At 45.5% G+C, this 24,526-nt stretch overlaps 4 pseudogenes; all 4 read left to right on the top strand.

The window, feature by feature from the left end:
* Window positions 1-8,842: 8,842 nt before the first annotated feature.
* LOC143936772 (5S ribosomal RNA) lies at window positions 8,843-8,961 on the top strand (annotated as a pseudogene).
* A 100-nt stretch (window positions 8,962-9,061) lies between these two features.
* Window positions 9,062-9,180, top strand: LOC143937349 (5S ribosomal RNA; annotated as a pseudogene).
* Window positions 9,181-9,502: 322 nt separating this feature from the next.
* LOC143936400 (5S ribosomal RNA) lies at window positions 9,503-9,621 on the top strand (annotated as a pseudogene).
* Window positions 9,622-14,526: 4,905 nt separating this feature from the next.
* On the top strand, window positions 14,527-14,645 carry LOC143937138 (5S ribosomal RNA; annotated as a pseudogene).
* The last annotated feature ends 9,881 nt before the right edge of the window (window positions 14,646-24,526 follow it).

The following is a 24,526-nucleotide window of genomic DNA, read 5'->3' as shown; positions in this document are numbered from 1 at the left end:
TGTATTCTAGCTAGTTTTTACAGTCTAGTGTATACAGAAGACAGACTGTGGTATACAGAGGGTTTAGTGTATTACAGAGATGCAAGGGTGTACAGAGAAGCTAGTATATATAGAAGACTACAGCATACAGAAGAAAGGCTAGTGAATTATACAGAGAGGCTAGTGCATAGAGTGAAGCTATTGTATATAGAAGCCTGGTTAGTGTATACAGAGAAGCTAGTGTGTACAGAAGAAAGGCTAGACAGGCTATAAAGAGAGGCAAGTTTTTACAGAAGACAGTTTGGGGTATACAGAGATGCTAGTTTATACAGAGAGACTAATGCATACAGAAGACAGGCTAGGGCATTACAGAAGACAGAAGACGGGCTAATGTATTCAGAACATAGGCTAGTGTATATCGAAGACAGGCTATTGTATGCAGAAGACCGGCTAGTGTAAACATGCTGGTGTATATAGAGAGGCTAGTGAATTTAGAGGATGGGCTAAGTGATAACAAAAGACAATCTGGGCTATACAGAGACATTTCCTCATTTCATCTAGCTCACATCTCTAATGGAGTTTGTCTCATTGCCATGTTATGCCTTTTCATTCTTATGCTAAATATAGATTATACTCACTACACGATTTTAATCATCCACATCAAGCATGCAATAAAACTATCATACATATAAATAAACCATGTACTCTTTTGCTCTAATTTGCATATTTGTAATTCTCCACATCAACTGTCATATTGAGTATGTGACAGTCCTGACACACCATTTTTTCTTTATTTCTCATTAGAAAATCCGGTTAAATCTATTCACTTCGATGAGTTCTACCGCTAATTGTACGGTAATGCAAAATGTTCACAAAACCATCCATTTGCTACCAGACATGCTGCACATACTAAGAGTAATGTAACTATCGCTCGCTAACGATGTAAACAGTTTTATTGCTTTTCTGACATTGACCGAATATCTCTGACATTAACTGAGTATCTCTCTGCACTATGATCTTATTAATAATAATAATAATAATAATTAGTGTTATAGTGTAATGCAAAGTGTATATAGTGTAATGCAAAGATCAACGTATGGTACCGGCATATCCTTTAAATTTAGACTAACGCAACTATTTATCGGCCATTTTCAAGCTAAGCTTTCAATCTCTTACCTTTGAACAGCGATACTTCCTCCCTACAATATTAAGCCATTTAAATGTCCTATTGGTCTGTATTACTTCTTTTTCTCCACCTTAACTGTCACAGTTAAAACACAGTGACAAAACATTTCTTTTTACCGCAGCAAAATGTGAGAAAAGCAGTGTAAGCCGTCTTTCTGCCATATGCTTCAGAAAATTAATGTACCGCTTTTAAATCCATATCAATTCCACATAACCGTGAACCGTCTTACAATTTTAACATTTACTGATAGCAATAACTGATATTACATTATTACTATACCAGTGGAAAAGGAACGCGTAATGGAACTGTGAAATTAATCATAACCTCAGCGTTAACTTAGCTGATAAATTTACGATTTACTCAACGATTTACTCAACGATTTAAACTTAGATTTTTTTCATTCTGTCTATTTAATCTTAAATAATTTATACTATATTCTACTGTACTCTTAAATTATGTACTGTTGTTTTGTATTTTAGCCGTTCTCGTATCTCGTTTTATGTTGCAACCATCGAATCTCATTGCTATTCCGACATTCTGCCCAGTGGAAACTGAAAACAGTCAGTGTAAGCCGTCTTCGTGCGTAACAAAATTAATGGAACGATTTACACGTTGAAATTTGCAAGCTACGTCAATTTATTAAACAATGTACCTTTGCAACTATCCCTTGACTTTGCAACTATCCCTTGATCCCTTTTGTGTATTCACTATATCTCGACCTATATATACTGCCTCAATATTTTCCTAATTTGTTTTGCTATACTTATCATTATTATTTTATAGAGATTACTATCTCTAAATCATTGTAATAAGTTACAATGTCTACAGCTAATTTTACGTTAAAGCAAAAGTCACACAACACCCTCTTTTTAAAACCTTTTACACACTGCACATTAAGAGTAATGCAACCATCTCTCGCTACCTCTATGCAATATGATTCTCTTTCTGACTCTATTTTGTGTATTACTTCTTCTCCACATTAACTGTCACACTGATAACCATTTGTAACACATAACACTTGCAACACATTTTTTAACAGCAGCAAAATGTGAGAAAAGTGGTTTCAGTAGCAAAGCATAGTAATACAGTTTGATTACATTAATAACACATAATGCAACTATTTTACATTCACATCATGCAAACATCCTAATGTAAGCTGTCTATCACTATAAATGTTCATGGTTACTGATATATTATGCCGATAACCAATGGAAACGGAAAACAGTCAATGTAAGCCGTCTTCGTGCGTAACAAAATTAATGGAACGATTTAAACGTTGGAATTTTCAAACTACGTCAATTTACTCTTAAATACCCTTCAGCTGCTTAGCTCACACTTTGCTGTATGTAGCCGCGTTTACATGTAAGTAACCAATGGGGATTGACATTTCATTTCCACCTCACATCTCTAATGCAATTTGTCTCTTTGCCATGTCATACTTTGCCAGTTATTATACTTTCTCATCCGATAGAAACCTAGTCGATGCTGATATTTCATGATTACAGCAATCATCTCATCTAATTGCTATTCCGACAATTCCGCCTTGGTATTACTTTGCCACGCTCTATTGAACAATGTAAAGGTAAGCTAGATATTTTGTGTATTTCCACTTAAACTCGACCTGTATATATTACTGATATATTATATATCTCAATATTATCCTTTCTAATTTTGCTAAATTAGATTATAGAGTTTGCTATGTCTAAATCCAGATTACCTACTCACCTTTATATATACTGCTAATTTTAGGATAATACAAAACCATCTTATTGCTTCGTTACACGCTGCACATATTAAGAGTAATACAATGCTACTGATGTGAACAGTTTAATTGCTCTTCTCACATTTAGCTGGTATCTCTCTGCTTTAGGAAACTGAATTTGTACCACAACGATCACTCATCTAATATCAGTCCACTCAGTGCTACCGGGATAACTTTTACATTTAGAGTAATGAAATGATTTCTCAGACATTTTGAAGCTATTGCAACCAACGCTTCCGATCTCTTTTCAACTGCAATACTTAATCTCTGCAATATTAAGTAATATTTAGCTGCTTAGCTCACACTTTGCTGTACGTAGCCGTGTTAACTGTATTAATGGTAACCTGTAAGTAACCAATGGAGATTGACATTCCATCTCTAATTCACATTCACATTTCTAATGCAGTTTGTCTCTTTGCATTGTCATACTTTGCCAGTTATTATACGTTCTCATCCTTAAAGACACGTAAGTATACTGAAAACGATAGAAAACTTGTCACGTCGTTGCTGATATTTCATGATTACAGCAATCCTCTCATCTAATTGCTATTCCGACATTACTCTTACATTAGAGTAATGAAATGATTTCTCAGTCATTTTGGAGCTACTGCAACTAACGCTTCCGATCTCATTTCGACTGCAATACTTAATTTCTGCTTAGCTCACACTTTCGTACAGCAAAGTGTGAGCTAAGCAGAAATTAAGTATTGCCGTGGGTATTGGCATTTCATGTCTAATTCATATTCACATTTCTAATGCAGTTTGTCTTTTTGCCATGTCATCCTCTGCCAGTTATTATCCTTTCTCATCCTTATGCTATACACTTTTTAACAGCACCAAAATATGAAAAAAGCACTTTACATGTTTCAGAAGTAGTTGCATTAGCAAAAAATAAAGTCCTGTCTTCTTTAAACGCTAGCTTTTCTGTATACATTAATCTCTCTGTGTACACCAGCCACTCTATATAGAGTAGCCTCTCTGTCTTCTGTATACACGTGCCCGTATTCTATATACACTAGCCTGCCTTCTTTTTACAATAGTCTCGGTGTCCCAGCCTCTCTGCATACACTAGCCTCACTGAATTCCCCAGACTGTCTTCTGTATACTCAAGCCTATCTGTAAAAAAAAAATAGCCGGTCTTCTGCATACTCTAGCCTCTCTGTGTAACACAGTCTCTCTCTGGATTCCCTAGCCTCCATCTCTGCATACCCAGGACCTTCCTCTGTATAATCTAGCCTATCTGTATACACTAGCCTGTCTTTTGTACAAATTAGCCTCTCTGTAGCCGGTCATCTGTATACACGAGCCTCACTGTCTACTCTTGGTTGACTTTTGTATACACTAGCATCTCTTTATACATTAGCTCTCTGTATACCCAAGCCTCTCTGTATACACTAGTCCACCGGTATACACTAGCAAGTCTGCATACACTAGCCTCTCTTTGTAACCCAACTTCTCTCTCTGTATACCTTAGCCTCCATCTCTGCATACCCAGGACGTTCTTCTCTATAATCTAGCCTATGTGTATACACTAGCCGGTCTTCTGTAGACATTAGCCTCCCTGTATAAACTAGCTGGTCTACTGTATACACTAGTCCGTCTGTATACACTAGCAAGCTTGCATACACTAGCCTCTCTGTGTAACCCAGCCTCCATCTCTGCATACCCAGGACGTTCTTCTCCATAATCTAGCCTATTTGTATACACTAGCCTGTCTTTTGTACACATTAGCCTCTCTGTATAAACTAGCCGGTCCTCTGTATACACAAGTCCATCTGTATACACTAGCAAGTATGCATACTCTAGCCTCTCTCTCTGTATACCTTAGCCTCCATCTCTGCATACCCAGGACGTTCTTCTGTATAATCTAGCCTATCTGTATAATCTAGCCTATCTGTATACACTAGCCTGTCTTTTGTACACATTTGCCTCTCTGTATAAACTAACCGGTCTTCTGTATATACTAGTCCGCCTGTATACACTTGCAAGTATGCATACTCTAGCCTCTCTCTCTGTATACCCTAGCCTCCATCTCTGCATACCCAGGACGTTCTTCTGTATAATCTAGCCTATCTGTATACACTAGCCTGTCTTTTGTACACATTAGCCTCTCTGTATAAACTAGCTGGTCTTCTGTATACACTAGTCCGTCAGTATACACTAGCAAGTCTGCATACTCTAGCCTCTCTGTGTAACACAGTCTCTCTCTCTGTATACCCTAGCCTCCATCTCTGCATACCCAGGACGGTCTTCTGTATAATCTAACCTATCTATATACACTAGCCTGTGTTTTGTACACTTTAGCCTCTCTGTATAAACTGGCCGGTCTTCTGCATACACGAGTCTCTCTGTATACCCTTGGATGTCTTTTGTATACAGTAGCTGCTCTTTATACATTAGCTCTCTGTATACCCAAGCCTCTCTGTATACACTAGTCCACCGGTATACACTAGCAAGTCTGCATACACCAGCCTCTCTCTCTGCATACCCAAGATGTTCTTCTCTATAATCTAGCCTATTTGTATACACTAGCCTGTCTTTTGCACACATTAGCCTCCCTATATAAACTAGCCGGTCTTCTGTATACACTAGTCCGTCTGTATACACTAGCAAGTATGCATACTCTAGCCTCTCTCTCTGTATACCCTAGCCTCCATCTCTGCATACCCAGGACGTTCTTCTGTATAATCTAGCCTATCTGTATACACTAGTGTATACAGACAGACTAGTGTATACAGAGGACCGAATAATGTGTACAAAAGACAGGCTAATGTATACAGATAGGCTAGATTATACAGAAGAACGTCCTGGGTATGCAGAGCGCTCAGCTTCAAGGTATGGCCAACGTGAGTAATATGAGGGACACTCCTCACCCCCGCCCCCACCTACCAGATCTGACTTTCATCCCCTTGCCCTCTCTGCCCCGGTCATCTGGTGGCAGTTTTATGCACTCCCTGGCCCCCACCCATTCATAATCCTTACCGACCTTTCCTTCCGCTGCTCACAGGAACACACTGGATGACTTGTCTAATTAACCAACTTGTACAAGACACCGCTATCCTTCTGTCTGACACCGGTCCCCCTTGGAGGCTTTACCCCTCACTGTTTGGGTGGTCCCTGCCTCTCCCTGGTTTCTCCACATACACCACAACGACATTGTCAGAGGGGCACCACTTGACAGGACACGGGGCTGTCATGCCGGTGGCATCTCCCATTGGAGGAAGGGATGATGGCCCCAACCCCTTGGCAGCAGGTTCTTTCATGTACAGACCAGGGCGGCTCATCTTCCCTTCTGGAGTCTTGACCTTAGATGGGGGAGTTGCACTTTGGGGGGTCTAAGTGATAGCTAGTGCGCTGTACTGGAAGGGCTTGACATTCCCGCATATGTGTCCCCTCCCCCTGGTTGCAACCCCCCCCCCCCCTCTGGCTCCCACCTACTCTTTGCCGACATTGCCTTCTGCAGCTTTCGGGGACCCTGGATGACTTATTTAATGAGCCTATTGGTAGGAGACACTGCTTCCCTTCAGAGTGACTCTGGACCCCCCTGGAGGATTTACCCCTTACTGGATGCTCTACACAGCCCCCGATGGCGATGCAGGAGAGGCACTAATTGGAGGGCCCCAGGACTGCTGCTCGGGTGAAGTCTCCCGTTGGATGGAGGGATGGTGACCCCAGGCCCTTGCCTGCCGGATTTTCCATGCACCGACCAGGGCTGCTCCTCTTTCATCTGTATGTGGTGACCATGGAGGGGAGGAGTTGAAATTTATGGGGTCCGGGTGTTTGCTGGTGGGAGTGCGCTAAAGGACTTGACAATTCCGCATGTTTGTCCCCTCTCCCCTGTTTCCCCCCTCCCTTCCCCCCCCCTTCCCACCCTTCCCTTCCCTCCTTTCCCTCCCCCTTTCCCCCCTTCCACTCCCCCTTTCCCCCCTTCCCTGCCCCTTTTCCCCCCGGGGCGTGGACGGGGGAGAGGGGGTAAGGAGAGGACAATCTGCCAAAGGGAGAAATGCATTTGTTCGGGGACTGCATGTACTTTAGGGGTATGGGACGGGGGGTGGTGGATCCCATTCTGTGATGCCTTTTCTGTTGTGACGGGCTCCCTCGTGCATGCCTATGTTTAGGGCGATCCGAGGAGACCCCTCAGTGCTGACAGTTATATGCTCTACCTCTGTTTTGGTTATACTATTGTTTTTTGGTTCTATGATGTTACTGATTGTCTTTTATTTGCATACCGGTATCAGACGTGACATTTACCACTGCCGGGACTGGGCGGACTAGGATTCGGGGGCTCCCTCTCCGACCTGTCTACCCACCAACCCAAGTAGGACAGCGCTTTAAACCCAGTGTACATCTGGTAAGCACTATAGCATAGTTATGCTGTTTTAGTATACCCTTCCTGTACTGTTGAGTGCGGACAACCCTTAATTTCCCTCTCCCCCTGGGGTTGAGGTGCCCGGCCTCTTTTTCCCTTTACCTTTCCTTCCATTTGCCCTTTCTTTCTCCCCCTTAGTTCCCGCCATGCATTACCTACCCAAAACCTACCTTGGTTCAACTTTCTTTGCTTTTCTCTGACGTCCCCCTCCCCCTCCCGAGGAGCGATGGCAGACTCAGTCAAGGTCACCTCTCTAAACGTTAAGGGACTGAACTCCCCTGAAAAACGGTGGATCCTCCTGTGAGAACTGAAGACTTCCTGTACTGATGTGGCCTTTATATAAGAAACACATTTTAAAAATACTAGCCTCCCCTTTCTATGGTTGAGATCCTTCCCTAAGGTCTACCACTCTACTAACCCCTCCTCTAAGACCAAGGGAGTCTCCATTCTGATCTCTAGCAGGCTCCCCTGGGTTCTCCAGGATTCTCTGGTGGACCCTGGGGGGCCGATATCTTTTTCTTAGGGGCCACATTGGAGAGTGCCTTTTTACATTTGCCACTGTGTACGCTCCCAATGATCACCAAGACACGTTCCTCAGAACTACCCTGCACAGATTATGTGACTTTCGGGAGGGCCAGTTGATATTAGGTGGGGACTTTAATGTCCCCTTTCGCCATCGGTTGACACTTCTGCCTCTTGCTCCTCGCTCCTCATTTCCTCTAGAAAGTGGATTACTAAGTGTTTACTGAATGACCAATTAGTTGATGTCTGGCGTCTGCAACACTCTGGGGAAAGGGACTACTCTTTTTGCTCTTCCCCTCACAAATCATACTTGAGGATAGACTTCTTCTTGATTCCACATGACCAACTGCACTTGGTGAGCTCTTCCTCCATCGGCCATATTACTTGGTCCGACCACGCTCCTGTAGCCCTTACCTACACCCTCTCTAGGAACCCCTCACCGAGGTCTCTATTCTGGCACCTTAATGAGAGCCTCATCCAGATACCGGAAGTTTTAGCAGATGTGACCAGGGAATTGGACCTTTATTTCCAAGAAAACTAAACGCAGGACTGTGACCCGGTGATAATTTGGGAGGCTCACAAGTCAGTACTCCGCAGGGTACTTATCAGGCATGGGGCGCGCATCAAACGAACACGGAAGGAAAAGCTTGCTAATCTGTTTCGTGAACTTGCCTCTGTGGAAGCGAAACATAAACATGCCCCCTCACGGACCTTAGAGATTGAATTGGGGACACTCCGTACCCATATTGCTGACCTACTCCATTATAAAGCGAAAGCGGCACTCCAGTTTTGTCGTAAACTGACATAGGAGTCAGGGGACAAATGCGGAAAAATCTTAGCCAGGTCGGTAAAGGAGATGAAATCTGGCTCTTACATACCACAGTTGATAGATGAGAATGGCCAGAGGGCCTCTACCCGAGACCTTCCTTTTATGTTGTTGGCCTTGACCTGTTTTTTTTTCACTTGTTTCCCAAGGTGACCATCTTGGCGTTTGTCAAGAGGGTTGAAAGTGCCTGAAGAGATTGCCTACGGGCACATCACCCTGAAAGCACCCGATCTCGTTTGATGTTGGAGGCTAAGAAGAGTGGGGCCTTGTTAGTACCAGGATGGGAGACCGCCTGGGAATACCAGGTGTCGTAGACTTCTTTTTATGTTGTTGGCGTTGACATGTTTTTTATTCGCTTGTTTCCCAAAGTGACCATCTTGGTGTTTGTCAAGAAGGTTGAGAGTGCCTGAAGAGATTGCCTATGGCCACACCACTCTGAAAGCACCCAATCTCGTCTGATCTTGGAGGCTAAGAAGAGTCGGGCCTGGTTAATACCTGGATGGGAGACCACCAGGGAATACCAGTTATTGTAGGCTTCTTTTTATGTTGTTGGCGTGGATTCGTTTTTTTTTTTTTTGCTTGTTTCCCAAGGTGACCATCTTGGCAATTGTCAAGAGGGTTGAGAGTGCCCAAAGAGATCGCTTACAGCAGCATCACCCTGAAAGAGCCCTATCTCTTCTCTTCTCTGAGGCTAAGAAGGGTTGGGCCTAGTTAGTACCTGGATGGGAGATGGCGTTGGAATACCAGGTGCCGTATTCTTCTTTTTATGTTGTTGACATTGACCTGTTTTTTTTCGCTTGTATCTCAAGGTGACTATCTTGGCATTTGTCAAGAGGGTTGAGAATGCCCAAAGAGATTGCCTATGGGCACATAACCCTGAAAGCACCCGATCTCCTCTGATCTCAGAAGCTAAACAGGGTTGGGCTTTGCTAGTACCTGGATTGGAGACCACCTGGGAATACTAGGTGCTGTAGGCTTCTTTTTATGTTGTTGGCCTTGACCTGTTTTTTTTTTCAATTGTTTCCCAAGGTGACCATCTTGGCATTTGTCAAGAGGGTTGAGAGTGCCCGAAGAGATCACCTATGGCCCTATCACCCTGAAAGCACCCAATCTCGTCTGATCTCAGATGCTATACAGTGTCGGGCCTGGTTAGTACCTGGATGGGAGACCGCCTGGGAATACCAGCTTTGCGGTCATATCAAGATGAGATTAAAGCTCCATCTCGTTGGGATCCTCTACCACTTAAAATATTATTGATACTAGCCCTGCTACCCTCGAAGAGTTTAGATATCCATAGATAGGGGAAGAGTATTGTGTAGTGGTCAAATGGGGTCGGAACATACCATTTTCTTTTCCCTTTTTTGAGTTAAGAAGGGAAATAGTAGAACTGAAAGGAGGGAGAAGGGGAAAGAGAAGATTGGGGAAGGAAATGGCAGAAAAGGAAAAGAAGGGGTAAGGGGGTGTCGTGGGTAGAGTGGATAGGGTGGGGTCCCCTCTCAGGGAGCAAGAGACGCCCTCGGCTCACCAGCTCATCAGCTGTCCAACGTTTGGAACAGCGATCTCCAATGATCACCATGAGCTTACTATGTCTCGCGGAGGTATTTTTCCGAAAAGCGAAACTGGGTCCAGTAGAACCATCTGTTCCCATGCTCCTCCGTTTTATCCCTCATTGTGGCAGTCAGGTCTTCCATTCGTTCAATATCATTTACCCTTGCGAACCACTGGGTCACCATTGGAGCAGATTGCTCTTTCCACTGACTTGGGATGCAGGCCCTAGCTGCATTGAGGAGATGTTTAAGTAAGGACTTATGATAACGCTTTCTCGACATAGGAGTTAGATTGAGAAGAACTTCTGCGGATCATTGGCTAAGGAAATGTCTGTGAACTTGTGGAAGAGTCTCAGGACAGGCTGCCAGAATGTTTGTAATTTAGGGCATTCCCAGAAAATGTGGAGAATGGTGCCAGCCTGTTGCCCACAGCGACAGCAGCGGTCAGATTGACCGGGGAATATTTTGGCCAACACCACCAGTGTACGATACCAGCGTGTGATCAGCTTATATGAGATCTCCTGATATTTACTGCAGAGTGACGACTTATGGGCGAAAAAGAGTATGCTGTCCTTCTGTGGTTTGGAGAATGTAGTTTGTAAGTCCCTTTTCCATTTAGCTAGGAAGGGTGGATCCGTGGAGGATTTTGCGTCTGTCAGGATTTGGTAGGACCTAGAGAGGGAACCACGAATTGGGCCATCATCCAGGCAAAGTTCCTCGAAGGGGTGGAATTGTCTAGAGAAGAACGAATGGTTAGGTAGTGATCCGAGGAAATGGATTAGCTGTCTAGCTCTCCAGCTATCCAATGCAACAGGTACTTGCTCTAGCAGTATGGTCCCCATGGGAATCAAGCCCGTGGGTCCAAGAAATAGGGCTGCTCTCAGAAGCCCTTTCGGGGCTTGCCTGGTAAAGGCCTGGTCAGACAGGCCTAAAGGGAATCTAGGATGTCCAATAATTGAGGTCATAGGAGAAGGGAAGTTATTCAGGTGGGAAAGGTGAAAAAAATTATCCATCTCGGTGAGCGAGGGGCCAATTAACGGGTGAGTAGTCACACAGGGCTCCAATGGCCTCCCCGCCCAAGGCAGACCAGCCAGTGGAACCCGCGCCGTCTCCTGCTCTAGCTTGACCCATAGCTTCAGTTCCCCATGCCGGTGTCTTATCACATATGGTCCCCCATCGGATAGTGTCCGCTGTGTACTGCGCATGCGCAGTACACAGCAACACAGATTCCGAAAATTGCCGAGCATGAACGGCGCCTGCGCACTGAGTCCAGGTTCTATCCCCACTATCCAAGTGGACATAGAGTAAGAATATAAAAGAGCCAGCGAGGCCGAGCCCGAAGCGTGGCGAGCGAAGCTCGCCTGCGAGGGGCCCTCTAATATTCACAACCCTATGTCCGGTTGGATGGTGGGGCTACCACCTTCACTCACCGCGCAGGCGCCGTTCAGCTTCGGAGATTTTCCCAAGCTTCGTCTGCTCCGTACTGTGCATGCGCAGTATGGCGCAGACACTATATCATGGCCGGACAGTATAGGAAGGGATGATGGCCCCAACCCCTTGGCAGCAGGTTCTTTCATGTACAGACCAGGGCGGCTCATCTTCTCTTCTGGAGTCTTGACCTTAGATGGGGGAGTTGCAATTTGGGGGGTCTGAGTGATACCTAGTGCGCTGTACTGGAAGGGCTTGACATTCCCGCATATGTGTCCCCCCCCCCTGCTTGCGCCCCTTGTCCCCCCCCCTGGCTCCCACCTACTCTTTGCCGACATTGCCTTCTGCGGCTTTCGGGGACCCTGGATGACTTATTTATTGAGCCTATTGGTACGAGACACTGCTTCCCTCCAGGGTGACTCTGGACCCCCCTGGAGGATTTACCCCTTACTGGATGCTCTACACAGCCCCCGATGGCGATGCAGGAGAGACACTAATTGGCGGGCCCCAGGACTGCTGCTCGGGTGAAGTCTCCCATTGGATGGAGGGATGGTGGCCCCAGGCCCTTGCCTGCCGGATTTTCCATGCACCGACCAGGGCTGCTCCTCTTTCATCTGTATGTGGTGACCATGGAGGGGAGGAGTTGAAATTTATGGGGTCCGGGTGTTTGCTGGTGGGAGTGCGCTAAAGGACTTGACATTTCCGCATGTTTGTCCCCTCTCCCCTGTTTCCCCCCTCCCTTCCCCCCCTTCCCACCCTTCCCTCCTTTCCCTCCCCCTTTCCCCCCTTCCACTCCCCCTTTCCCCCTTTCCACTCCCCCTTTCCCCCCTTCCACTCCTCCTTCCCCCCTTCCCTGCCCCTTTTCCCCCAGGGCGTGGGCGGGGGAGAGGGGGTAAGGAGAGGACAATCTGCCAAAGGGGGAAATGCATTTGTTCGGGGACTGCATGTACTTTAGGGGTATGGGACGGGGGGTGGTGGATCCCATTCTGAGATGCCTTTTCTGTTGTGACGGGCTCCCTCGTGCATGCCTATGTTTAGGGCGAGCCGAGGAGACCCCTCAGTGCTGACAGTTATATGCTCTACCTCTGTTTTGGTTATACTATTGTTTTTTGGTTCTATGATGTTACTGATTGTCTTTTATTTGCATACTGGTATCAGACGTGACATTTACCACTGCCGGGACTGGGGGGACTAGGATTCGGAGGCTCCCTCTCCGACCTGTCTACCCACCAACCCAAGTAGGACAGCGCTTTAAACCCAGTGTACATCTGGTAAGCGCTATAGCATAATTGTGCTGTTTTAGTATACCCTTCCTGTACTGTTGAGTGCGGACAACCCTTAATTTCCCTCTCCCCCTGGGGTTGAGGTGCCCGGCCTCTTTTTCCCTTTACCTTTCCTTCCATTTGCCCTTCCTTTCTCCCCCTTAGTTCCCGCCATGCATTACCTACCCAAAACCTACCTTGGTTCAACTTTCTTTGCTTTTCTCTGACGTTCCCCTCCCCCTCCCCGAGGAGCGATGGCAGACTCAGTCAAGGTCACCTCTCTAAACGTTAAGGGACTGAACTCCCCTGAAAAACGGTGGATCCTCCTGTGAGAACTGAAGACTTCCTGTACTGATGTGGCCTTTATATAAGAAACACATTTTAAAAATACTAGCCTCCCCTTTCTATGGTCGAGATCCTTCCCTAAGGTCTACCACTTTTTCTTAGGGGCCACATTGGAGAGCGCCTTTTTACATTTGCCACTGTGTACGCTCCCAATGATCACCAAGACACGTTCCTCAGAACTACCCTGCACAGGTTATGTGACTTTCGGGAGGGCCAGTTGATATTAGGTGGGGACTTTAATGTCCCCTTTCGCCATCGGTTGACAATTCTGCCTCTTGCTCCTCGCTCCTCATTTCCTCTAGAAAGCGGATTACTAAGTGTTTACTGAATGACCAATTAGTTGATGTCTGGCGTCTGCAACACTCTGGGGAAAGGGACTACTCTTTTTGCTCTTCCCCTCACAAATCATACTTGAGGATAGACTTCTTCTTGATTCCACATGACCAACTGCACTTGGTGAGCTCTTCCTCCATCGGCCATATTACTAGGTCCGACCACGCTCCTGGGGGCGCGTATTGGACTGGAATCGAAACAAACTTTCTAAGCTCACTCCCGAATTCCGCCATGTGGTGCTATAAGTATTTACCCACAGAATTTATGTCACATCCCACTATAGGGGCTTAGATGAAAGTCAGTCACCTGATCGCTACCCAAAACACACTCATGTCTTTGACTTCCCCCCTATTCCCTATACATGGCCATCCAACCTTTGAACTGGGGACCCACTTAGAAATTCCAACCTAGACAATGCGTCTAAATTAGTCATTGATGGAAAATGGCCTTCTTTCTCAACCCTAACAGATCCGACAGGGCTTTTCCAACTGCCTTTTTGGAGAGCGGTGCAACGACATCATTTTCTCCATTTCATCCCCAATCCTCAAACGTTCGCCCGCTCTCAGACGGAGTTTGAGACTCTATGCAGGAGCGAAGGCCCTTTGGCCCACATTCTCTCTCAAACAGATTACCCACACTTAACCTGTCTGTCCAACTGGGAAAAGGAACTTAATTGCTAATTTTCCCCAGCACAGAGACAACGCATTATCACTTTGGCTCTCAAGAGGGTTGAGAGTGCACAAAGATATTGCCTATGGGCACAACACCCTGAAAGCGCCCAATCTCGTTTGGTCTCAGAGGCTAAGCAGGGTTGGGCCTGGTTTGTACCTGGATGGGAGAACGCCTGGGTTTTCCAGATGCCGCAGGCTTCTTTTTATGTTGTTGGTGTTGACCTGTTTTTTTCGCTTGTTTCCCAAAGTGATCATCTTGGCATTTGTCAAGAGGGTTGAGAGTGCCTAAAGAGATCGCTTACAGCCGCATCACCCTTAAAGCACCCTATCTCTTCTGATCTCAGAGGCTAAGAAGGGTTGGGCCTAGTTAGTACTTGAATGGGAGACGGCCTTGGAATACCAGGTGCTGTATTCTTCTTTTTATGTTGTTGGCGTTGACCTGTTTTTTTTCGCTTGTTTCCCAGGGTGACTATCTTGGCATTTTTCAAGAGGGATGAGAGTGCCCAAAGAGATTGCCTATGGGCACATCACCCTGAAAGCGCCCAATCTCCGCTGATCTCAGAGGCTAGAAAGGGTCGCGCCTTGTTAATACCTGGATGGGAGACCGCCTGGAAATACTAGGTGCGGTAGGCTTCTTTTTATGTTGTTGGCGTTGACTTGTTTTTTTTGTTTGTTTCCCAAGGTGACCATCTTGGCGTTTGTCAAGAGGGTTGAGCGTGCCTGAAAAAATCTACTATGGCTGCATCACCCTGAAAGAGCCAAATCTCATTTGATCTCGGAGGCTAAGCAGGGTTGGGACCTGGTTAGTACCTGGATGGGAGACCGCCTGGGATTTCTCAATGCCATAGGCATTTTTTTTAAGTTGTTGGCATTGACTTATTTTTTTTATTTTTTTTATTCTTTTATTAAGTATACTGTAAGTAGAACAATATAAATATAACAGTCAACCATACAGCATGACCCAGGGTCACAATTACATGGTAACAAAAAATAGGCAGCCAAATAACTCTGGGTTCTCAGAGGGGAGTACTAGAGTTTCATGCAGAAAAGAGAGACACCCCACCTCGGACATGTAGTACAGTATAACTAATGCAGCTCCGTTCGGACAAATGTAATCATGGAGAACAACTGGGACCACAGCGAGCCAGCTTATCATGACCTATGTGAACCAGAGTAAAATATGAGCCGGTCGTGTCCAGAACCCTGGGGTTCTTCTGGGTCCCAAAGGCTGGTAAGGAGACAAGGCATAGTGAAAAGGGAGGACGGGGGAAGAAGAGAGTGCAAAGACGGAGAGAGGGGGGGGGGATGGCGGCGGGGAAAAAAAGAAAAATAAAGACAAAAAGGGAGGGGGGGAATGCCACCCAGGGCAGACTTGGCCTACGTAGGTAAACGTTAGATGTTCAGTCATTTTCTGGGACAGGGGCGCTGCTCACCTCCCGAATGTAGTCTCAAGTACCAGTAAAATATCTCCAGGGCCTCCATGTAACACTAAATGCCTCTTCAGTGTTGTGAAGGGTGGCGGTCAATTCTTCCATCCGGAGAATATGATTGACTTTGGAATACCACAGCACCTTGGATGGGGGCTGAGGCTGCCTCCACAGTGTGGGAATGCAGGCCCGGGCGGCGTTCAGGAATTGCATCGTGAGGGTATTTTTGTATTTTCGAACAGGCTGTTCGGTCAAGTGTAGAAGGCACGCTGCTGGGTTGACTGCGATATCTACATTTCTGAGAGTTTTTATCGTCCCGGTCACCTCCACCCAAAAGTTCCTCAAGGCCGGGCATGCCCAGAAAATGTGTCCCATGGTCCCCGTATCTGAATTGCACCTCCAACAAACATCCGGAATCGATCTATTCATTTTATTCAGAAGGTATGGGACTCTATACCAGCGTGAGACTATCTTGTATCCTGATTCTTGATATTGGTTTGCGATGGAAGCTTTATGTACTAATGTCAGGATCTTCCCTATCTGTTGTGGGGTAAATGTGATGCCAAAGTCCCTCTCCCATTTGTGGATAAATGGTGGGGTCGACTCCTCCTCCTGACTACTTAATAGGTTGTACAGGAGGGAGAGGGTGTGTCGCACAGGTTCCTTAATGTGACAGATGGATTCATAGGGCGTCAGGTCTCTAGGAGTGTAGGGGGTCCTTTGTATGGGCAGAAGAAAGTGACGAAGTTGATAAGCACTAAACAAGTCAAGCGGAGGGTCAGAAAGCTCGGCAACAGTTTGCGTGGTTGGGAGCCCTCCCGAGGGCCACACCTCTCCCAGACGCTGTTTCCCCACCACTGTCAACTGTCGCAGTTTCTTGTTGGTAAATCCCGGTGGGAAGTCTGGATTACCTATAACCGGAGTCATTGGTGACGGCAGGGGAGCAAAGTGTGTGCAGCGGAACAACCTCCGCACAACAGGCAACGTAGCTCCCACTGGCAGTTGGAAAAGCCCTGTCGGATCTGTTAGGGTTGAGAAAGAAGGCCATTTTCCATCAATGACGAATTTAGACGCATTGTCTAGGTTGGAATTTCTAAGTGGGTCCCCAGTTCAAAGGTTGGATGGCCATGTATAGGGAATAGGGGGGAAGTCAAAGACGGGAGTGTGTTTTGGGTAGCGATCAGGTGACTAACTTTCAACTAAGCCCCTATAGTGGGATGTGACATAAATTCTGTGGGTAAATAAATACTTATAGCACCACATGGCGCTTCTTAGCGGAATTCGGGAGTGAGCTTAGAAAGTTTGTTTCGATTCCAGTCCAATACATGCCCCAGATAGGAGGCCAGGTAGTAGCGTCGCAAGTCAGGGAGAACCAACCCTCCCTGTTGTTTAGACAATGTCAGCTGTGACCGCTTAAGTCTGGGATTTTTGTGGGCCCAGTTAAATTGAGTGAGCAAGGATTGAGCTTGCTTAAAAAACGGGACTGGAATCTGGATCGGGAGAGCTTGGAAAAGATAAGTAAATTTAGGGAGTATGTTCATTTTAATGAGATTGCATCTCCTGAACCAGGAATGGAGGCCAGAATGCCACCCGTGAAGAAAACTGCGGATCTTAGTGACAAGGGGAGGGGGGAAGTTCAACATAAACGTACGCGCGATGTCCGGTGGAATGTAAGTACCTAAGTACTTAAGGGCTGTATGGGTCCATTAAATCGAAAATTGGACTGCAAGTCTATTAACGTTTGCGGGGGGACTGTAACCCCCATGGCCTTTGATTTCAAGAAGTATCCCGTATATCTGGAATTCCCGAAGGAGATTTGGCAAGGAAACTCTGGGATTCGTCAGCGAGAACAGCATGTCATCCGCGTAGGCAGATATCTTGCACTCAATAGTACCCATTTGGAGTCCCGTTATGTCTGAGTTTTGTCGAATTGTGGAGAGAAAGGTTTCCAGTGCGAATAATAGGGGCGACAGGGGGCAACCTTGTCTGGTCCCATTCCCGATGTCAAGGGGAGATGAGAGAACCCCATTCGCTTTGACTTGAGCTGAAGGGCGTGAGTATATCTTACTTATCCATGCCAGCATCCGTTCACTCAGACCTATATGGCGAAGGACCGAGAACATCAATGTCCATTTGACCCGATCAAAAGCCTTCTCGGCATCAGTACTCATGAAAAGACAAGGGGTCCCAGATGACTTTGCTTTATGGATCAGGGTAAGCACCTTAATGGTGTTGTCCCTATCTTCCCTGGTAGGAATAAAACCTAACTGGTCAATATGTATAAGGGCCTGCAAGTGATGTGCCAATCACTTTGCGAGGATTTTAGAGAATAGTTTAAGGACCGAATTTAGGAGGGAAATGGGTCTGTAGCTCCCACATAGGCCCGGGTCTTTGCCCTCCTTAGGTATCAACGAGATGTGGGCTCTGAGGCCGCGTACACACGGGCGGACTGTTCGCCCAACAGTGTTTCAGCGGACAGTCCGCTCGTGTGTGGGCTTCAGCGGACAGTTTCAGCGGACTGTCTGACGAACAAAGTTTTTCGGAATTTCTGTAAAACTGTCCGCTGAAACTTGGTTTGAGCGGACAGTCCACTCGTGTGTAGGCTTGTTCGTCAAACTAAGTCTCGCGCATGCTCAGAAAGAATTTACAGGGCGGACAGGGCGGAACCGCTCGGTCTTGTAAAACTAGTGTTCGTATCGAAGCTAGCATATTCGTCATGCTGCTAATTTTGTGTTTTTTTAATATAGCCCGTTCTTTTCTTCTTCGTAATGCAAGAAAAGTGAAGTAGCTTTGCTGCTTATATTCACACAGAGTTATACCACATGTTTTTATTCATCCTCATCCTATGATTAATCTTCCAATTATAGAAAAAATATATTCAAAATTTTTAAAAAAACAAAAAAAACCCCTATTAAAAAAAAAAAAAAAAAAATTATATATATATATATATATATATATATATATATATATATTTATTTCTTAAAAATAAAATAAAAAATAAAATAGAATTTATCTATTACTATATATTTTTGGAACTACTATTGTCATATTTTTTATTGTTTTTTTTGTGTGTGTGTGGGGGGGGGGGGGGGGGGGGGGGGGTTGAAAGCAGGACTATGCAAGTAGAGATAGATAGATAGATAGATAGATAGATAGATAGATAGATAGATAGATAGATAGATAGATACCCAAACCAGCATTTTAGCTTACACATGATTGCATGTTCAAAATCAGCAGAGCTTCCCCTCATTTCAAATGTTAAGCCTCAAATTTACAGCGACTGCACTTCCAAGTGCACTTGCAGTGCTTTAAAAATTGCACTTGAAGTTAGCATATTTACATGAACGTGTGTTTTGTAAATAACCCCCAGAGTCTTTTGACATGTATCTGCCTACTCACAAATAAACTTTGTTTTTTAAGCCAAAATTAAAAAAAAATATATAAAAAAAAAAAAAAAAAACATACAAGATTTTGTTGAAATAATAATTTTTTATTTTTCCTCAGAACAAAAATAAATCAAGAGGGAGGCAACACTGGAGACAATTTTGACGTTTGTGAAGCCTTTTGTCCCCCAGGCACACATCAAGTGAGTGGCCACCAAAATTCCGAACCTGCGTAGCATGTAAATAGGGAGCACAACCAGGTCCTAGAATCCCAAAGACCAGGAACAGCAGCAGATGAGATCTATGTCCCCAGACTGTGGTACTACAACAGCCTGCGTCTTCTTTCAGAGCAGACTGAAGCCAGGCAGTCACTTGCGACTCTTCCGTCTAGCCTTCCCTCCACGCGTCGCTGGAGGCTGTGCCTCTGGTGGTGGAGTTGTGGTAGGAGGAGGAGGAGGAGGAGCAGTAGGGTCTGCGTTGTAAAGCTTAGTGGTGGGTGTGAGCTCACCCTTCAGACCCCGTTGGATGGCATCAAAAAAGATTGCTTCACACAAGTTTCGCTGTGGTTTGTCCATTTCTTGTAGCTTACTAGCCAGATAAGTGGCATAGGCCTCCTCCGGATTGGGGGGTTTTGACAAAACTTGTGTGGCTTGGCGTATAAGCGCACCAAGGACTCCTCCTCTGTACGGCTCATCCTCCTGGGCCTTTTGCTGGCTAGGTGGAGGGGAGGGACCTGGCTTTCAGCCCGACTCCTGCTGGGCCCAGCTAGCTCTTGTGTGTGGCTGGTCCCGGCCTCCTCCTCCATACCACTGGTCCCAGCCTCCTCCTGGGTGAGCTCATCCTGTGTAAAAAAACAAAGAAATCAATAAATAAAATATGTCTATATTTTGAAATCATCAATCACTAACAATTTTACAGTTCTCACTTGCAAATACATTTGTCTTGAAATACAAAAGGCTATCATTTTGACACCATCATTTTTCCATCAGTTCACCAAGATTTGAGCCACATTTGTGGAAACTACTGTATCCTTCTATCTAATTTAATTTGTGATGAAATCCTAGATTTGGAAGCAATTCAAACATTGAACTTGACATCATTAATATTTGAGCAATCCAAACTTTAGAAAATAAAATATACCTGGCTCCAGCTGGGCGCATCAACTTCGTCCAGCAAGGAAGGGTCTGGATCTTCCAGGGATGGCTCACCTGAGGCGGAGGGAAGGGTGGAGGGACGGGTAGACGGAAGAGTCGAAAGTGACTGCCTGGCTTCTGACGTGTCATCCAGAAAACGCAGCATGTCATAATACCACAGCTTAGGTACATATACAGTGGTGTGCAAAAAGTGTTTGCCCCCTTCCTCATTTCCTGTTCCTTTGCATGTTTGTCACACTTAAGTGTTTCGGAACATCAAACCAATTTAAACAATAGTCAAGGACAACACAAGTAAACACAAAATGCAATTTGTAAATGAAGGTGTTTATTATTAAAGGTGAAAAAAAATCCAAACCATCATGGCCCTGTGTGAAAAAGTGATTGCCCCCCTTGTTAAAACATACTATAACTGTGGTTGTCCACACCTGAGTTCAATTTCTCTAGCCACACCCAGGCCTGATTATTGCCACACCTGTTCACAATCAAGGCATCACTTAAATAGGAGCTGCTTGACACAGTAAGGTCCACCAGAAGATCCTTAAAAGCTACACATCATGCCGAGACCCAAAGAAATTCAGGAACAATTGAGAAAGAAAGTAATTGAGATCTATCAGTCTGGAAAGGGTTATACAGCCATTTCCAAAGCTTTGGGAATCCAGCGAACCACAGTGAGAGCCATTATCCACAAATGGCGAAGACATGGAACAGTGGTGAACCTTCCCAGGAGTGGCCGGCCGCCCAAAATTACCCCAAGAGCGCAGCGACGACTCATCCAAGAGGTCACAAAAGACCCCACAACAACATCCAAGGAACTGCAGGCCTCACTTGCCTCAGTTAAGGTCAGCGTTCATGCCTCCACCATCAGGAAAAGACTGGGCAAAAATGGCCGGCATGGCAGAGTTCCAAGGAGAAAACCACTGCTGAGCAAAAAGAACATCAAAGCTCGTCTCAATTTCTCCACAACACATCTTGATGATCCCCAAGACTTTTGGGACAACATTCTGTGGACCGATGAGACAAAAGTGGAACTCTTTGGAAGGTGTGTGTCCAAGTATATCTGGCGTAGAAGGAACACTGCATTTCATAAAAAGAACATTATACCAACAGTAAAATATGGTGGTGGTAGTGTGATGGTCTGGGGCTGTTTTGCTGCTTCAGGACCTGGAAGACTTGCCGTGATAAAAGGAACTATGAATTCTGCTGTCTACCAAGAGATCCTGAAGGAGAATGTCCGACCATCTGTTCGTGTACTCAAGCTGAAACGAACTTGGGTTCTGCAGCAGGACAATGATCCTAAACACACCAGCAAGTCCACCACCGAATGGCTGAAGAAAAACAAAATGAAGACTTTGGAGTGGCCTAGCCAAAGTCCTGACCTGAATCCTATTGAGATGTTGTGGTATGACCTTAAAAAGGCCGTTCATGCTCGAAAACCCTCTAATGTAACTGAATTAGGACAATTCTGCAAAGATGAGTGGGCCAAAATTCCTCCAGGATGCTGTAAAAGCCTCATTGCACGTTATCGCAAACGCTTGGTTGCAGTTGTTGCTGCTAAGGGTGGCCCAACCAGTTATTAGGTTTAGGGGGCAATCACTTTTTCACACAGGGCCATGATGGTTTGGATTTTTTTTCACCTTTAATAATAAACACCTTCATTTACAAATTGCATTTTGTGTTTACTTGTGTTGTCCTTGACTATTGTTTAAATTGGTTTGATGTTCCGAAACACTTAAGTGTGACAAACATGCAAAGGAACAGGAAATGAGGAAGGGGGCAAACACTTTTTCACACCACTGTATCTGATCTGCTGCTGCTCCTGATGTTTGGGACTCTAGGATCTTTCTTTGCTCCCGCCTATACCCGCTACGCAGGTTCTTAATTTTGGCGTTCACAAAGTCAGTGTCTGCCTGGGGGAGTCGGGTTTTCACAAACGCCAAAACTGTCTCCAGTGTCTTCTTCCGGGCAGCACGGCTTGAATATTGGGGGTGTTTTGAATCCCAAAGATTGCTGTGCGACTCAACTAAATCAAGAAATGTTGAGAGGAAGGCCTCCTCCTTAAAGGGGTCTGGAGTATACCTTTGCATTTTCTGAAAAACAAAAAAACAAAAAAACAAAAAAACAAAAAAAAAAAAAGTCAGACCAAATGCACACTATATTGTGACAATGTAGGCGACACACACACTACCACACACGCTACCCCCCACACACACACTACCCCCCACACACACACTACCCCTCCCACACACACACTACCCCTCCCACACACACACTACCCCTCCCACACACACAAACACTACCCCCCCCCACACACACACACTACACACACTACTGCCCCATACACATACACACACACACACACTACCCCTCCCACACACACAAACACTACCCCTCTCCCCCCCCCCCCACACACACACACACACACACACACTACTGCCCCATACACATACACACACACACACACACACACACTACTGCCCCATACACACAACACACACTACTGCCCCATACACATACACACACACAAACACTACCCCCCCCCCCACACACACACACACACTACACACACTACTGCCCCATACACATACACACACACACACACTACCCCTCCCACACACACAAACACTACCCCCCCCCCCCACACACACACACACACACACACTACTGCCCCATACACATACACACACACACACACACACACACACACACACACTACCCCCACCCCCCCTATACACCCACCTCCACCCCCACACTACCACACAAAACACCAACCCCACTCAACCACCAACCCACATAAAAATCAAGTAAACATCAATAAGAATAAAATTCAATATGCACATCCCTAACGCAGGCTTTAAATTAAACGAAAATAAACCGATAACTATCTTACCGTCGCGTGTAGCACTCGCTGCTTCCGTTCGGACAAGCGTACGGCCTCGCGGTAATGCTTTATATACAGCGCATGCGCTCAGGCTCCGCCTGCGTCGCCCGCCCCTGACGTTCCTTGTGACCGTGTTTCCCCGCCCCTTTTACCCTCGTTCCGCTGTGGGTGAATGATAGGAGAAAATGGCGGACGCAAATTCTATGAGCAGCGTGAGCAGCGCGGAGGAAAGCCATGGACCCCATGCTTCCGGAGCAAGGAGGAGATATAAGGCCACCAATATGGCCTTTGAAGAGATGGTGGAGATGGTGGCTATATTAAAAAGGGAGGATTATGATGGGGAACATGGCCCGTACCCCAAACCTAATGTCCGGAAAAGCGCCATCTTGGATGAGGTTGTGACATCGTTGGAGAACAAATTTGGGGTACGAAGAGGCAAGGACCAGCTCCGGAAACGATGGTCCGACATCAAGTCCAGGGAGCCGGACCAATATTACCGCATCAAAAAGGCCCTGAAAAAAAGTGAGTAAACTCCGCGTTTCTCGTGACTGTCGGACATAATCGTTCGTGTAGGCATTGGGAAAATCTGGCGGATTTGTTCGTAATCGTTCGTGTAGGTAGTGTATGTAAATCTGGCGTATTTGATCGTAATCGTTCGTGTAGGTAGTGTATGTAAATCTGGCGGATTTATTCGTAATCGTTCGTGTAGGTAGTGTATGTAAATCTGGCGGATTTGATCGTAATCGTTCGTGTAGGTAGTGTATGTAAATCTGGCGGATTTGATCGTTCGTGTAGTTGATAGTTCATGTAATGAGCGCATATGGTTGTTCGTATATATGTGGGCGTAAATAGCATGAATTTGTGTATGGTGTAAATTTATCTGGTGTTGGATTAGATTTTAATTAGTTATTAATTTTTTTGTATTGTTCATGATAAACTGAATTGTCACGCTCAGTTTATAGGATATAAATTTTTACTAAAGTTTCATAAATTTATTCAGTGCAATGTAGACTCAATTCAAAAAATGAGATAGATAAAATGCTGGTTCAACATCTGGACTGGGAAACATTTAAGTGTAGTTTGGGACATCATAGAACATTTTTTGACATAATCACACACAGGTACTCCAGGGGATGATTCGAGTGTGTCCGTCTGTGAAACTTGGACAAAAGATATAAAGTATCACAGTTTGGTTAAAGGCTAGGTTCACATTGCTGCAATGTACGAGATCAAATGTGATTTGCACTGCAGTGCAAATCACATGTGATCTCTGTGTGATGCGATTTCAGCCATACATATAGTATGGCTGAATTCGCATCGCATCCGGCCCAAACTTGTACATGGCCCTTTTTTTAGTCCACAGCCGAATCGGATCACATGGGTGTTCACACCATGTGTTCCGATTCCTGTCTGAGTTTAAAGATTGCACTGTGAAATGAGAACTAATTTGGAGG

The sequence above is a fragment of the Lithobates pipiens genome, unplaced genomic scaffold (genome assembly GCF_037356315.1).
Source record: "Lithobates pipiens isolate NorthernLeopardFrog02 unplaced genomic scaffold, aLitPip1_a1.2 Scaffold_28, whole genome shotgun sequence".
Classification (NCBI taxonomy): Eukaryota; Metazoa; Chordata; class Amphibia; order Anura; family Ranidae; genus Lithobates; species Lithobates pipiens.
This window is presented reverse-complemented; position numbering and strand designations above follow the sequence as displayed.